Source organism: Amphiprion ocellaris, chromosome 10 (assembly GCF_022539595.1).
Source record: "Amphiprion ocellaris isolate individual 3 ecotype Okinawa chromosome 10, ASM2253959v1, whole genome shotgun sequence".
NCBI classification, from domain to species: Eukaryota; Metazoa; Chordata; class Actinopteri; family Pomacentridae; genus Amphiprion; species Amphiprion ocellaris.
Window position 1 is genome coordinate 16,176,702 of NC_072775.1, and position 11,613 is coordinate 16,188,314.

General features: G+C 40.9%; 1 long non-coding RNA gene across 1 annotated transcript; it reads right to left on the reverse strand.

The window, feature by feature from the left end:
* Positions 1-753: 753 nt before the first annotated feature.
* Positions 754-3,815, reverse strand: LOC118469093 (uncharacterized). The gene is made up of 3 exons (XR_002746489.3): positions 3,776-3,815; positions 2,282-2,367; positions 754-877 (listed from the first exon to the last, which is right to left on the reverse strand). It is a non-coding gene; the product is annotated as an uncharacterized LOC118469093 (long non-coding RNA).
* Positions 3,816-11,613: the final 7,798 nt, after the last annotated feature.

Below are 11,613 nucleotides of genomic sequence, written 5' to 3' on the forward strand. Positions count from 1 at the left end.
CATCAGGACTTAAGATAATTAAAGAATGAAATGCAAGTCTAGTTTAATCTCTCCAAGGCAGTTCACTGTGTAAGATGGGACAAGTTAAAGAGAAGAAGATATTCTATTTAGTTTTTAGAGTATAGTGATTGTTGAGTTGCAATGGATTCTACCTGTATTCAGGATTGCAGGAGTGTGCAGAGCTCCACTGTGCTGTTTAATTTACAGTGGCGCCATCTTCTGGCAAAAGTGTTTAGGAGCTGCCTGCGATGATATCAAAGCATTGAATAGTAGAAACATGCAGTCAAAAAAGGAGCAAATGCAGTTTGATGTAAACTCCCATTATCCTATCATGAAATGTTTTAAATGTGGCGTTTTATAATTTAGGCCAATACACCTTAGTGCACACATTTAGTAAAGCATGCCCCATGAGAGGGCATGAAAAGGCATGCACCATGTGAAAATTCAAAATCACTAAAAACATTTTATAAGTTTGATTAGCATGCACTTGTGCAGGTAACTCAAATAACCACATTTGTTACAAGTGTTTTCCAACAAATGTTTTCTCATGCAGCATATATAAAATTAGCCATCTATCTTTAGTTTGTGACATACTGTGACAACTGTTTTGCATTCATTTCAGAATGTCACCATATTACCTAATGTAACCCTGCTGGTTTAACTTGAATACATTATATTACCACAGTTATAATGCGATTAAAAGAGTACCCTCTCCTGGACATACAGAGTACTACATCATCAATCACCTGACAATTACTTTGTAGTTCGTTTATTTGCTATATTAATGAAATGATTATGCTGTAAATTGGGTGAGTTTATTGTCAGTGTAGCTGTCCCTCAGTCCAGCTACAGCCATCTTCTTTCATTCCTTAGTCTCCTGTGAAGAAAGGGCATAATTTCCATATTAATATTGGTCAAGAGAGCTACTAAAGAGTGCTCAAGTAACTAAAAGTATTGCCACTAATTATTACAACAGTGTTGTCAATGGAATTGTAGACATGTGTGCTAGCTGTGATTCTGACATATGTCTATACAACAGTGAAAGTTGAGATAGGTACAGTCAGCACAGAGGTAGTCAATGTTGAAGTTAATAAGTCTTTATAATTAATGTTAAAACACCTTTAATCAGCAGCATCTATAACAGCTACAGACAGGGCAAGGGTGGGCTCATCTGGTTTTGCTGTACTATATAAAGTGGTAGCTGTCAACCAGTTCCTCTTTCTCTCCTGACCTCTACACTGTCTGTTTTTTTGTATTTATTAAGCATTTCTATGCATTTTCTTTTTAGTTGTGTGAAAAACTTTTTTTTTTTTTAGATTCAACTTGTGTCATGGGCAAGGTTGTGGCAGCAGCCTCCAGCCACTGTAAGACATCGCCTCCACTTATGGACTATTTGTCTAACAGTGGGCTGATAAATATCTAGAGCTGACTTGAGATGACTTTGTAACCCTTCCCAACTTCATGCAAACTGACACTTATTGATAAGCCATCTGAGGTCTCTTTTGTGCAGCAGATGTTTCACGTCTGCGATGCCTCTTGTGAATAGCAAACTCAAAATGTCAGTATGTTTTTTTTATAGGTCAAAATAGCTCTAACACACCTCCAATTTTGTTTCAGTGATCGGACTCCAGGTTTTCCAACTCCTGGCTCTAGCTAGCTTTAGCTGTCGTGACTAGCCTGGAGGTTCACATTGTTTTTCCAGCTAACACTGGGAATGTTTGGTACATTCAGCACGTTCAAGAACCACCTGACAGTTTGTTATTAGTTAAGATGTGAGACCATACTACATTCCCAAGGGATAATTTACTTTTTCTTGTCAGTGTAATCTGAATAATGTTGTGATTTTGATTTACTGAAGTGATTCTATTATTTCAGAGGTAAGACACAACAGCAGATAATCTGGGTGGGGGAGTTATGTGATCCCTACCTCTGACAGAAGATTTAGCCTCCCTAAGATAGACCAAAGCATTCAGTCAGAAGTCTGTATTGGTACTGAATCCCTGGCTAGCTTAGAGGCACAAGCAGGACTGAATCACCATGCTACTTTTGTATAATGTTAAGTAGAACAACAGACTGAAAGGCCATTAACGATATCTTGGGGAATCTTGACTCAGAAGAAGTCAGTTCAAAGTGGCAGACGGGCAGTCCGTGAAATGATTCCTATGAAATAGGCCGGCCTCATGATTAATCTTTCCCAGACAATGTACCCACACACACACACACACACACACACACACACACATATATATAAAAAGCACGTCTGGGCTTAGTCCCTACTTACCTGAAGGGGGCCCTCAGGAAAAACTGTAGCATGTAAAATGCTGTAGTTGCATTCATTGCACCATGTACTCAGATTTTATTCCATTCCTGGAACATGAATATTTTCTCAGTCAGTCTTAACACCTAAACATGTTTTCACAAAACATTAACAAAGGTTCAGGCACTCCAAGCAAAGACCTGAAGTTTAGGGGGATGGTACAAGAACTGAATATTTTGTCTCAAATCATTTGTCAACACCTAGCTTGAATAGAGACGGTCTTGCTGGTATGCGATATATACATTTCATAGATGAGTGTAGCTATTTTGTCTGTGACACATTTTGAGATACAGGACAAAGTTTCAGATTTTCTTCCTTTAATGCCTCCAAAGACATCTGTCAAGTGCGTTATCAAACAATCCTACTGAACAACAAATCAAATTTTTGATTTTGCTTTCATAGTTTTGTCAAAGTCAGCTTATTGTCAATTCTACCATATGTACAGCACATAGACAGGATTGAAATGTCACTTCTCTCAGATCCCTGGGCAAACATGCAAGTCACAGTAGAAATAGCAAAAAAATAAAATAAAATACAAAGACACTAAGAAACAAGCAACAGAGTCAGTGCAATGGATAGTGCAAAACAGTGTAGTAAAATACCACTTGGCTGATGTGCAAGTAGATAGATACTGGTACTTGGACTTGAAGTGCCAGAAATGAACACGACTAAATTACTGTAATATTACACAGCTATGTTAAGCATTGTTCCAGCAGAACTAGAGAATATTTATGTAGCCTCTGGAGAACAGAAACAAAGTTCCAGCCAGCCAATTCCATGACTACTATCACATGCAGTGATTAAAAACATTGTGAAAACAGGCATGAAGAACTTCTATGATAATGCAAGCCGACAGCGTTGGAAACAAACAGGCGCCTGGTGCTTTATCTGTCACATGGATGAGTTTACTTAAATTCCCAACATATGGTGTGGTAGGGGAAAATTTAGAAAGGTTCCTCATGTTCTGAAATTACACAAAGAACAAGAAATGAAAATTCTTCCACCTGGTCTTCATATTCTCGGACATTTGTATGATTATTTCAACGCAAAACATAATTCTTCAAATTGAGGTATAACACTAATGCTGGCACTGCAATTCCATGTTTGGTCGACCTTTAAACCAAACTTAAATCATTTTTTTCAAATAGTTACACAACAATGGTTAGTTAAAGCTATCCAAACAGTAAGAACTAATTACCCAAATGAACTAACTAGCAAGCTATCCAATGTATCTCAGTGACAATAAACTCCGTCAAGCACAGGTGTAAAGTATAAAAACTGCGTCAGTTCGCACATGCTAGCAGCTAGCTAACATTGACGCTACCTGTAACTTACTAAGTTTCAACCAGGAGGCGAACAAGAGTGTACTGCCAGCTTCGGTAAAACGGAACAAAAAACATCGTCTCAAAACAGCTGTAAGAAAAAAGCGTTTGCGACAATTCTCCACTTGCTCCTTACCGTAGTGACGTTACGAGATGTGCCGTGGATTCGAAGCGTGTGTCGAGTAATGGAGGGGGCGTGTCCACGAAGCGCTTATGGAGGCTTGCTTCATTTAGGGGAGGAGCCAAAATGATGACGTTCGAAGCCTCGCAAGCCGGTCGTACCGCGTGACTGGTTCAGGAAGTGGTTTGCAGGTTTGACGTGCAATTCAAATATAAGGTGCAGCGAAACGCAATGGATTCCCCGTTCACATTTGTGGGATTTTTACCTGCTGTATCTTTGCATTCAATCGGTTTGAGACTCTTTTTTTTATAGAACCAGCCAGAAAGAGAAGATTCTCCCCTGTCTGGGAACACTTTGACCTGATTTCTCCTAATAAAGAAGGCACATAATAAGTGAAGTGTAATATGAATAACTGCGACAACACCACACACCGCTCTTTTTTTTCTGGTATTTTAAAAGGTGAAGTGTCTGTTGTGTTCCAAGGAGCTAGAGAAATATTGTCCAAAAAAAGAAGCCACCTGAATCCCAGCACTGTGGAAAAATTTATATTTTTGAATAAAAACAAATAAAATGTGGTCCCTACTTTTGTTTTACAGGTTGTCACTGGTACCACACGCAGTCACAAAACAACAAGTAGCAAAAGCACAATAAATTTCATTTATATAGCCCTTATTACAATTAAAAGTATCTAAGCACTTTACAGAAAGCCAGAACCTGACATCAATCAAGCTATCAAGCTACAAATCTCAAATCTCTCCCCAGTTTGTTTCCATTTCCCCCTCTGTCTCTGCTATCAGGAAAAGCAGACACTATGTTAAGTATATTACTTGTTTATTGGCATTATCATCCATCCATTATCTATACACCGCTTAATCCTCACTAGGGTCGCAGGGGGTGCTGGAGTCTATCCCAGCTGACTCAGGCGAAGGCAGGGGACACCCTAGACAGGTCGCCAGTCTGTCGCAGGGCTACATATATAGACAAACAAGCACTCTCACATTCACACCTACGGGCAATTTAGAATGATCACTTAACCTCAGCATATTTTTGGACTGTGGGAGGAAGCCGGAGTACCCAGAGAGAACCCACGCATGCACAGGGAGAACATGCAAACTCCATACAGAAAGATCCCGGGAAAGCCGGGACGCGAACCAGGGACCTTCTTGCTGCAAGGCGAAAGTGCTAACCACTACGCCACTGTGCAGCCCTTGGCATTATCATTTAAGCACAATTCACAGATTCACATAGCAAAGCTAGTGTGTCATTATAGGCACTCTGCCTGTTTTATTTGTCCAGTTGATGGCAAAGTAGAGCAAATGAAGCACCATGAAGCCTCGAACCATGAGTGAACCAATTGGATGGAACGCCTCAGTGCTTCATGAAGCTTCATCTCGCCATCACTACCTTACCGCAATAATCGTCCACTTTAGCTCCTAGTTAGTTAGCTAGCTACCTCCAGCTTGCTGTTACTCACTCAGCTGCAGCTACAGGTGTTTACCTGAATGAGTGTCCAGCAGGAAGCAGAAAGGGAGGTACGTTTCCAGACAACATAATCCAGAATAATAACCAGAATTCCTCAGAGGTATGCTTTAACACAGGGCTTATTCAGTTAATCATGCTGATTGTAAACTTCTGCATATACTCACTAATACTCCATATTACTAAGACCTACTGACACTGCGTAAGACCTCCCTTTCAAGACATTGTTTTAAGATTCACGTCCATGTTAACATGATTGCATCACAGAATTCCACAGATTAGTCAGCTGCACAGTCATGCTGCAGATGTTTCACTCACTATACATGCTACCCCAGCTCATATCTTGTGTAGAGATGTGGATGACACCCACTTCTATGTTTTGTTAAAGTCTGGTACTTTGGATATCTCTCATATTATGCCATACATTGCAGATTGTTATTACAGCTCCAGCAGCAGTAACAATCTCTCCTGTAGTCAAGGTGCCTTACCAAGTAATATTTGTAAAGAGGCTTACAACATATGCATTATTTTTGACTCCGAGTTGTCTTTTGATGCTCAGGTGACCAAAGCGGCGCAATAAAGAGAGATTCCCAACAAATCCCAAATTTTGGATTCCCTTTGAGTAAGCACTTGACGACAGGGGGAAAGAACAAAAAACCTCCCCTTAGCTTGGAAGGACAAAAACAACCTCAGACAGAACCAGACTCAGGGAGGGCAGATATCTACCTTGATCAGTTGGGGTTCTTGTGAGGGTGAGTATGAGGAGGGTGGGAGAGTGGAGATCAGGACATCCGTCTCCGCTGCACATACTGAAAATGTCATCCGTGCCTTCATCTGATCCACACTTTACATCTGGAATGTCCAAAGATTGCAGTTAGGTCAAAAGGCTGTTACAAAACTTTTAACATGCACCAGTTTTTATTGTAAATCACTGTATAAATAAAGTTAGTATTATTATCAGACTGCAAGTAGCCTTTAGAAGATGGTTCAAACAGTGATTGATTGGTATAAAGGGGCCCAATGTGTGCAAAGAAAACATTCTCCACTCCATTTCATTACCACCATCAGCCTGGACTGTTGACACAAGGCAGGTTGGAGCCATAGATTCATGTTGCTGACGCTAAATTCCATTTGTGCCTTACCTCAGCAGAAATGGAAATTCATCATATATTTTTCCAGTTTTTAGCTGTCCACTTGTGGTGAGCCTGCATGTGCCCACTGTAGCCTCACAGTTGTGTGTTTGACAGTAATGAAAGCCAGCATGTTCCTCTGCTTTTTCAGGCCATCAGCCTCAAGGTTCGATGTGCTGTGCATTCTGAGATGATTTTCTGTTCGCCATAGTTCTAACAAACGCGGTTATCTGAGTTAGCTTTCTGTGATCTCCAATCTGTCTGACCATTTTCATCCTCATCTGACCTCTCTCTGCATTTCTGTCTGCACAACTGCTGTCCATTGGATGTTTCTTTTTTAAAAATTGTTTTTGCACGATTCTGACTAAACTCTAGGGACTGTTGTGTAAGAAAATCCCAGGAGATCAGCATTTTCATAAATACTCAAACCAACCCATCTGGCGCCAGTAATCATGCCATGGTCAAGTCACTTCCGATGTTTGATGTGAACATGAATTTAAGCTCCTCACTTGTATCTGCATGATTTTATGCATTGCACTGCTGCAACATGATTGGCGGATTGAGTAATTGCATAATAGCAATAATACAACATTAACTGTATATTTCTAAAAAGGTCCTACAAAACGTCCTAAAATAGAAATTAAAATAGAATTGAAAAAAGTATTCTTGTTTTTCCACTCATCTGAGCTAATTGCCACTCTTTTCTGTTGTGTATTAGGTTCGTCATGCAAATTGACCTTTTTCAAACAGGATGGCTTGTGTAGCTGGAAAAACATGAGTGGAATTACTAACAGTAAGGATGGCTCAGCTCCATTAAGTGTTGGAAATCTATTCTAGAGAGCCAGTGCGCGTGCCAGGACCTCCCCTAAGTGGAATACAGCCATCATTAATATTATTAAAAACACCTTTGCTTGTCCTGCTATGTCAAAATAGTGAAATGGTAGCAAAGGTATGTTGTAGAAGTACTCATCATTAATATTAAAGAAACCAGTGTCTGTATGCCCAGTAACTGCAGTCATTAGTTTGATCCCCAGCTCCTGTCTGCATGGATTGCTTCTGAGACACCACACTAATCCCAAACATGGACTTGCAGCTTCACCATCAGTGTTATGTGAGTGTGTTTGTGGTGTGATCTGCATATGTCGCTATAACACTATGTGCCTTGCAAATTTCCATTTTTCTTTTCATTTTCATTTGCAATTTCACAGATGGTGATGGTATTATAATATAGTTTATGAGTATCGTAGGACATTTAATTGACGTTGTACGTCATTTAATCTTCAGAGGGAGGGTGAGCAGTACTCTGAATCATACTCATCGTAGTCTATAAACCTACAAATGACGTAAAACTTGTTTCTAAATGTTTTCATAAGAGACACTCAGGGATCTTTCTTTCCATAGGATGGTTTGTAGACTACAATGGAGACTACTGAGGATGGTGGTGATGATTAGACTTTCCAAATGGAAAAGGTAAACAGTGTTTATTTTGTTGATGTTTTTTGTTTGAGTTTTTTTTGTGTGTGTGTGTGTGGGGGGGGGGGGGGGGTTATGTAGTAAATGGGTGTCTGTGATTTGTATTCCAAGTGTTGAAGATTTTGTACAGCAGATGGCGCCATTCACTCTGCCTTACAGAGTCCTTGCTTCAATGCCCTATTTCCTCATTTATCTGTGTTAAGTTTTCTCTATGAATTACAGTGTACATAGTGCAAAATAAGGTCAATAGGGGACAAAAAGGATAACATGTTTTCTATCATTTTACCACGTCTGAGGAACAGAACATCTTTTTTCCCTTCTCCAGCTATATTGATTTTATTTTGAAGCAAAACCAAACTTGAACCAAAATAATCTCCTGTATCCCAACTTTGTGGTTAGCAGGGAATTGTCAATCCTCCTAGACATGTTTACAATTATCACTTAAAACACCACAAACAGCTATTAATTACAGAAGAACAATATGTTCCAGTATATGCACCATCAACAGAAACCTATGTTGTCATGCTGGCTGTCTGTCTTTAACCATATAATGATCGTGAACAAAACTGTGATGCTTCTGATACCAATTAAGTCCATCCAGTCTTTTGGCTAGGACTGTGGGATGAGGAAGCTGCAGTAGTCATGGCGAGGAATCCCTTAAGTGTCGCCATGCTGTGTTTGTGTCCAGTAGTTAGTACACAGTCTGTGGGGGCTTTAGCCCATCAGTTCTGGCCCTCTAAACTGGGGATTTAAGGGGCTTACTGGGGGTTAAACCCCAAAGATTGGAGACATCAACCGCCTATATGAGAGATTACAGTCTTCAGTCTCTTATTTTCACCTCTCTGTCTTGGAGGAACAGCGGGAAGTGTGGAGGGTGGTCGTTAGAGACATGCCTCAGCTTGGCATCTCTGGAGAGAGGAAGTGGTGATAAATGAGTGTTGAGAAGCTTGATTAAGTAAAACATTACCTCATGATGTGCAGCTGAATTTGAAGGAACTTGCGGATAAGATTTTGGTTAAAAACCTAATGATGCGTCCTCCATCCAGACAAGACCTTAATAGAATATACTGTGCACTGAGTAGGAAAGGAGTGCATAAATTTACAGTACATGAAACATGGAGTGGTCAGATGTCTGCACATTGCTGGACAGAGGAGGAACCTTATGCTCTATTTCTCCCTCAGAGATGTGAGGAATGGGAATAAGCCATGCTGCATCTTTAATGAGAGTCTGACATCTTCAGTGCCGCCGTCTCACTATCTGTCCTGCCAGTGCCTTCTGCATCCTCACCTGCACTGCACTCCCAGAGAGGACAAAAAACAGTGAATGCTACAGAGCATCACAGACACTTTCAAGAATCTGAATGCCACACCACGCCCTTCCTTGAAGCAGATAGCATTAAAGCACTAAGTGTAAGTGCCAATCCCTGATAGCAAGACATTGCACTTAATAAAACCTTGTAAAGCAGAGTCCCTCACTCTATTTACAGCGATGCTGTTTTCTCAGCATCATTTAATTGATTGGTATAATGGTTTTTATAGACTCTTCATTAGCCTGTTACAGCATTGGATCAATACAACATCATTACATGCATGATTGAATAGATCACTAGGCATGTGCTCTGAGGCACATGAGTCTGTATTTGTACACAGATATTATTGTCACAACATTCCAGACAAATATGAAGTGGCAAGGTTTTGTTACTTTACCTGTAACTTAAAAAAGAAGCTGAATGGATGAGAACCTTTGATAGCTTGATAGCAAATAAATGAGGGAGACATTACCTAACTGATTAACTGATTAAATCTGTTATCATCAGCTGCCAGTGGAAATCAGTTAAGAAACAAAATCTTTAATATTGTAAAGATGTCAGAACTATAATAATGTCTATAAAAATTCAAATATATTATAAAATAAATAAAATAGAGTGACTTTTTTACCTCATGCAGTAGGTGTGAGGTTTGGTTGTAAGTTCTGGTATTTTATAAGTAGTTATTGGTCTAATGCAGCCTATGTAATCAATGTTCTAATTTAAGTAGTTTCTCTTCACAATATGTTTTATCAGCTTTGATGAATCCACACAATGCAAAACTGACTTCATTATCAGAATCCAGCCAGAAAAGAATTTGCATACAGTAAGACATTATTTTAATAATCTTTTCAGGCGGTTTGAGTGCTTTTCGTCTGCATGCACGTCTTCGTGCCTGTAAGCGTGTGTAAACTGAAAATTTAGAGGAGTCGTATCCTATTTCACCCCCCCCCATTCCGTCCCAGAGGGAGTGTCTTCCACTGTTCACAAAACAAAGTACTGTTGTGCACATAGGTGGAAAATTTTGTTTAACCCATTCACCCCTGAGATTTCCTTACTGTCTGTGTTCATTGAACTCTGATGAGATCTAAATACTTCCTTTGAGATTGCACACATGGGATATGCACCGAGGTCAGACTGGCCTTTGTGTACATGTGCATGTGTATGTGTGCGTGTGCTGAGCTCGTCTGTATAGAGTGACTCGCTTTGTGTGCAGCCAGTCGACCACATCCCTTACAATGGGCATAAAAGGGGGTGACTACCTTTTGACAGACCATTTTATGTCAATGAGATCATAGCAATTGCCTGTTTATGACCTTTAGCATGCTGTTAGGACACGTGTGTTTGGTGCAGGTGCAGAAATACACTGTTTACTTTCACCTTATTTTACCTCTCCTTACCTCACTCCCAAACAAATGCCTTTTTTTGGTAATCAAATTGCACTTCAGCACAGTGGTTCACTCTGAACTCGCCACTGCGTTGTTGCTCTTTTTACCACGCCGGCCAACCCCCTACCTCCCTCCTGCTTTATTTTTAACAACATTATCTCCTCTTCCCTAAACTAACCAGCACATGTTTGTGAAAACTGATTTTGATGCCTCTGCCCTCCCACTCCTCCACCTTTTTTTTTTTTTTTTTAACCGGCAAAGTGTGAGACAACCAGGAATAGAGGGAGGGGGGAAAGTGAGGTGGAGGGGAGAGAAGGGTGGGGGTTAAGAGAAATGGAGGGAAGGGTTGATGAAAACAACAGATCTCTGCTCCCTAATCCTTTTGTGTCGACGGTGTTAATCCAGCCGAGCAAGCCGGGTCTTCCCCTCTACCCACCCGCCCTCCCTCAACCCCTGCTTCTGCACCATATACCAGGCGCTCCCACCACATAAACAACCAACTGCACTGCTGAAACCAATACTCATCCCCCAGACAGTCAAGCAGAGGCACACAGCAGCCACAGTAGCCCCCTGACAAAAACACAACTCAGACTCAACTCTGTCCTTTCTTTCATCCTGTTCATCTTTGTGGCCACTGGGAACAAATCTCTACACTGTATTGCTTGCTTTGTTTGTGTAGGCAAACATATTTTAATCTTGCGTCAGCGTGTCAATGTGTGTGTGGGGAAACTGCAAAGTATTGTTTTCTCTTTTTGTGTATTTTGCTTTCATGCATCGGCTCGTCTTTGTTTTGCCTACTGTACATGTAATGAATGCACTTGAGAGCAACACGGTGTATTCACTGCAAGTGTTTTTGTGTCGTGGTCTTGTTTACGAGCTGTAAGAGAGGGAGGGGAGGGAGGAAAAGGGCGTCAGGGAGGGGGAATCGCAGCGGTTGCCGGGGGAAAAGGAGGTTGTGTCTAATGAGGTCACACCCTGGCAACCCGGTAACTCCTCCCACTCAAACCCCCCCTCCACTCCTCCCACATCTCTCCACTTGGCCCCCTCTGAGTGTGCCCACCCACTCAACCCCCCGC